The sequence below is a fragment of the Arachis duranensis genome, chromosome 3 (assembly GCF_000817695.3).
Source record: "Arachis duranensis cultivar V14167 chromosome 3, aradu.V14167.gnm2.J7QH, whole genome shotgun sequence".
NCBI classification, from domain to species: domain Eukaryota; kingdom Viridiplantae; phylum Streptophyta; class Magnoliopsida; order Fabales; family Fabaceae; genus Arachis; species Arachis duranensis.
The window spans coordinates 75,472,415-75,477,661 of NC_029774.3; positions in this window are offsets into that span (position 1 = coordinate 75,472,415).

The following is a 5,247-nucleotide window of genomic DNA, read 5'->3' on the forward strand; positions in this document are numbered from 1 at the left end:
TTAGTAGTATGTTATAAGCACTAGAGATTTTTATAAGTGATTTGGTTTGGATTGGTTTGGGAGACTCTGACTAGAAAACCGTAGTTAACGGCGGTTATGACGTTAACCTAGATGCATCTGGCTCAGACCTCAGCTAGCAGGGGCGTTGCTAGCCTAACGTGTAGGCCACACGTTGGATCTGTTATACCGTACGGGCACACTAGAGGAAAGGGCTACCCTTAGAGGTGGAGCCGCCCTAGATGTGTAATATTTGATTTGATTTGACTTCTGGAATGAGAACTCCCATTTCAGTTCATCCGCTTAACTATTTATCCAATGTTTGTATAATTAATTAATATGAATTCCTCATCTCTGAAAAGAAATATAATTTTCAAGGTAAACTCTGTATTGTCTCGTGTGGGTTATAGATGTAATGTTTGCTCACTGAGTTGCAAAACTCACCCTATTATATTCCCATGTTTACCATGTGTTTGATGAATTGTTTACCTTGATTATGGAGTAGTTCTTTTTACTCTTGGCTTAGGCCAAGGGAATTGGATAATCTTAAGTCATTGGGTCTAACAGATTTGATGATTTGGGAACCCTTAGTGGTCAATTTGATAGCCATTGACACTAGCCTACTACTAGGTTAATTAGTAGTGAGGTTAGACCTTATGGGTGGATGTTGACCAAACCATTTAACATACTTCAAGTATAGAAGTAGACTTAATGAGTTTGGTTCCTCATAATTATCAAGATATGGTTATTAATCAAGGATAGTGACCCCAATTCTCATGTCTAGCCAATTGGCCATGACATCATTCTTATTTGAAGACCCAAAAATCTTGATTGCTTTGCCTTGATTATAGTTATTGTTTAGTTGAGAGTAGAATTGTATTGAATGTTGTCTTCTTAGTTTGGAATTGCTCACATCTTGCTTAGTTATTTGAATTATTTCCTTGCACTTTAAGATTACTTGTTTGCTAAGATTCCTAGTTTAATTCCTTGCCCGTGACTTACAACCCCGGAGTTCTAACCAATGTTGAAGCATATGTTTGCCCATTCCTTGTGAGACGACCCGAGGTTTGAATACTTCGGTTATTTTATTGGGGTTGAACTTGTGACAACCAATTCCTTTCTAAATTTGATCCTCGAGGATTGTTGTTGGTAGAGCTATACTTGCAATGCAACTTTATTGAGAAATTCTCTTCCGACATAGTCCACGAGCGATCATCAACTCACGTAAGGTATTACTTGGACGACCCAGTGCACTTGCTGGTTAGCTGTGCGAAGTTGTGAAGAGACGTGTGAATCATGGTATTGTGCACCAAGTTTTTGGAGCCGTGCCTAGTGATAACAATTTCGTGCACTAGCGAGCACACCTTGTGCGAGTGCATACCCTATGTTTTGTGCCCTGCGTGTGCGCACACTCTTGTGCGTATGCACGCAACCTTCTTTTCGCACTCTCTGTGCGATCGCACAGGCTTGTGCATCCGCACGCCAACGTGCACCCCTTCTGGAGGGAGCGTTGGCATAGTCTGTGCGCGTGAACCCCAACCTTTTTCGTTCTTGTACACGCGCACACATGATCCTTTTAAAAAAAGTGTTTTGTGCGTGCACACAGACCTGTGCGCACGCGCACACCTTGTTTCCCTCTCTGTCCAGAGCACTCGCACAGCTTGTGCGAGCGCACACCTCCCCTTTCTCATGAAATGTGCGTACGCACACATACCTGTGCGTACGCACAGGTGCTGTTTTTGGCAATTTTTGTTTTCATTTCTCCTTAAGCCCTAACGCACTCCCACCCCTTCCATTACCTCGTTTTCTTGCTTTTTCCATGTTTGTCTACTTGTTTTACTTAGTTTTCATTGCATCTCATTTTCGTTTTAGTAATTATATTAGTTTTACTCTAGTTGTTATTAAATAATTTGCAAGTGTTTGTTTGTTAGTGATAGGGTTGCCTCTTGATTAAATACAATGCACTTATACTTTGCTTTAATATGCACGTACCTAGTGGGTTTGAATACTCATGTTTTGATTGTACCACTAGGACAAATTATATAAGTGCATTGGATTAAGTGATTTAAGTTGAAATTACTTGTTCATCATGATTTTCATTTTAAAACTCATCACATGTCCAATACTTGTTCCTTCTTAATGCTTTGCATTTGTTTGAGTGACCAAACTTGATTGTTATCAAGCCTGTCACTTTTTGTAACAAGTACATTTCCATGTGACTTTTTCATTATGCTTCATGATGAATAGGGAGTTTTCGTTCATTATTGAATTGTTTGTTGTTTATTGTGCTATTTTATATCAATCTTGCACTTTAACTTGAACAATTACGATCGCCAATATCTTAATCACTTATTCCACTTTCATAATTACCTAGGGTTGCTTGTGCCTTAAGTTTTACTGACTTTTCACTTGCAACCTAGGTTACCTAATTAAGGGACATATGCTAATTCTTTTGATTATGTGATCCCCATTTACCCGGCCAATGTGTGTTGTTCTAAACCGTGCACACTTAGAACACACACATTGTCATACCACACACATCTCACTTTTCCTAAATTGTGTTTATTTGTTTACTCAGCAGCCGCAACTTCCGGAGCCCACCAGCTGAAGGTGGAGTCTCACAGCCTCACCCCCGGATCGTGTTCGTGCACGGAGGACTGTGCAAAGCTTAAGGTTGGGGGAGGATTCGCCATTTTGGGGAGTAAACTTTCTTTTTCCAAACACTTTGCACTTTTATTTTTTGTTTTCTTTTATTATGTTTCTTGTAGATATTTGTTAGTATTTTTTACTATTGCATCCTTACTCTAGTTAATATATATATTGCATTTGCATGGTATATATTTATAGATAGAATTTGTGATTGGATGATGTGAACAGCATAGTGCTTAGTTCAATTTTGTCCTAATTGTTCATGTTAGTTTTTGCGATGTTAAAAATTAGGAATAGAACTAGGAGTTTTGAAAATTGCATCCATCACAACATACATACATACATATAGGAAATAATTTTGGTGAAAAACAACAAGAATTTTTAAGAATTTTGTTTCAAGGGTATTCTATTGAATTGATTTGAAAACTATTTTTATACTTACTTGAATGATTTTTATGGAACATAGAAGAGAGATAGAACAAAATACCTTGTGAGTTTTTGAGCTTTAATGGGTAATTACACATTTTAACCACTATTTTTTTGTTCATTGTATGGTATGCTCCTTCTATGATTGTAATCTTGGTTTTGCTTGATTCTTTATTTCCAATGTTTGATGTTTTGAATGCATTTAGCATGATTGAGGCCATTTTTATATTAAACTCACTCACCCATATGGACCTACCCTTGCATCTACCTTTGTTAACCCCTTTTGAGCCTCTTAATCCCATTTGTTCTAATTGTTAGCACATCACAACCCTAAGCGAAAAACCATGAATTATGTTGAATTGCATCTTTGATTAGCTTAGGTTGAAGAGTGTGTTTCATCTAAGTGTGGGAAAATTTTTGGGAAACATTGGTAGTGAATGAAAATGTTTATTTTTTGGTATGCATTGAAAAGAAAAAATTTTTGGAAAATGGATGCACATTCATGTATCAATTTGCTTTAACCATATGCAATTGTCATAGAAAAAAATATAAGAAAGAGAAAAAAAATAATAATAATAATAAGGGATAAAGGTTGCCCCAAAGAAAAGAAAAGAAAAAAATGAATAAGAAATGCATATGTGGACTTGTATGAAAAAGATGCATAAATGTGTATAAAAAGTGTGATTACGGGAAGTTAAGTTGCATCTTTTGTTATTTGGTTGAGTTGGACACTAGAGCTGATCAAATACCCAATTTCTTAGTCCACTTAGCCATATTTATCCTACCTTAACCCTAACCCCATTACAACCCTCCAAAGACCTCATGATACTTGCACTCATGCATCACTTATTTGTTGATTGTAAGATGAAAAGCAAATCCTTGAAAGCATGATTAGGAGGAGACTTGAGTGAATTGACCCTAATCACTGAGCGATTAGAGTTTATATACACCTAGTGAGGGTTTGATCACTTAACTATATATTTCCATACCTCTTATCATGTATTATTGCAAGTTGCTTCATTTTTAATGAGTAAATCAATTCTTTAGATTTTTTATTGCATTAAGTTATTTCTTTGCCTAGCCCTATATGTCTATACACTTGCTTGGAATTTGATTGTTGCTTTCACCAAATCAGTAGGAAATTATAGATGGATAGATATAGATAGTATATACACACATGCATGCATGTAGGTAGTTGCATTTAATAAGTTGTTTCCCTTTGATCATCCTCCTTGTTGGTTTAGCATGAGGACTGGTGGACGAAATTGTGATTTATGCTTAAATTATTGTTCGAAATTAATTCCCCAGTAATGGCTCCAAAAAACTTGGTGCTCAATACCATGGTCTAAATATAACCTCACAACTTCACTCAACTAACCAGCAAGTGTACTGGGTCGTCCAAGTAATACCTTACGTGAGTAAGGGTCGATCCCACAGAGATTATTGGTATGAAGCAAGCTATGGTCATCTTGTAAATCTCAGTCAGGCGGATAATAATTGATTATTGGGTTTTCGAAAATATAAAGAGATAATTAATTTATTAATAAAGGATAGAAATACTTATGTAATTTCATTGGTAGAAATTTCAGATAAGTGTATGGAGATGTTGTATTCCTTTTGAATCTCTGCTTTCCTACTGCATCCATCCAATCCTTCTTACTCCTTTCCATGGCAAGCAGTATGTAGAGCATCACCGTTGTCAATGGCTACATCCCATCCTCTCAGTGAAAATGGTCCAAATGCTCTGTCACAGCACGGCTAATCATCTGTCGGTTCTCGATCATGCTGGAATAGAATCCCTTGATTCTTTTGCGTTTGTCATCACGCCCAACAATCACAAGTTTGAAGCTCGTCACAGTCATTCAATCCCGGAATCCTACTCGGAATACCACAGACAAGGTTAGACATTCCGGATTCCTATGAATGCCACCATCAATTCTAGCTTATACCACGAAGATTCTGATTAAGGAATCCAAGAGATACGCACTCTAGCTTTCGCTGGTAGAACGGAAGTGGTTGTCAGGCACGCGTCATACGGATGGATGATGATGAGTGTCACGGATCATCACATCCATCAGGTTGAAGTACGAATGGTATCTTAGAACAGGAATAAATCGAATTGAATAGAAAATAATAGTAATTGCATTAAAACTTGAGGTACAGCAGAGCTCCACA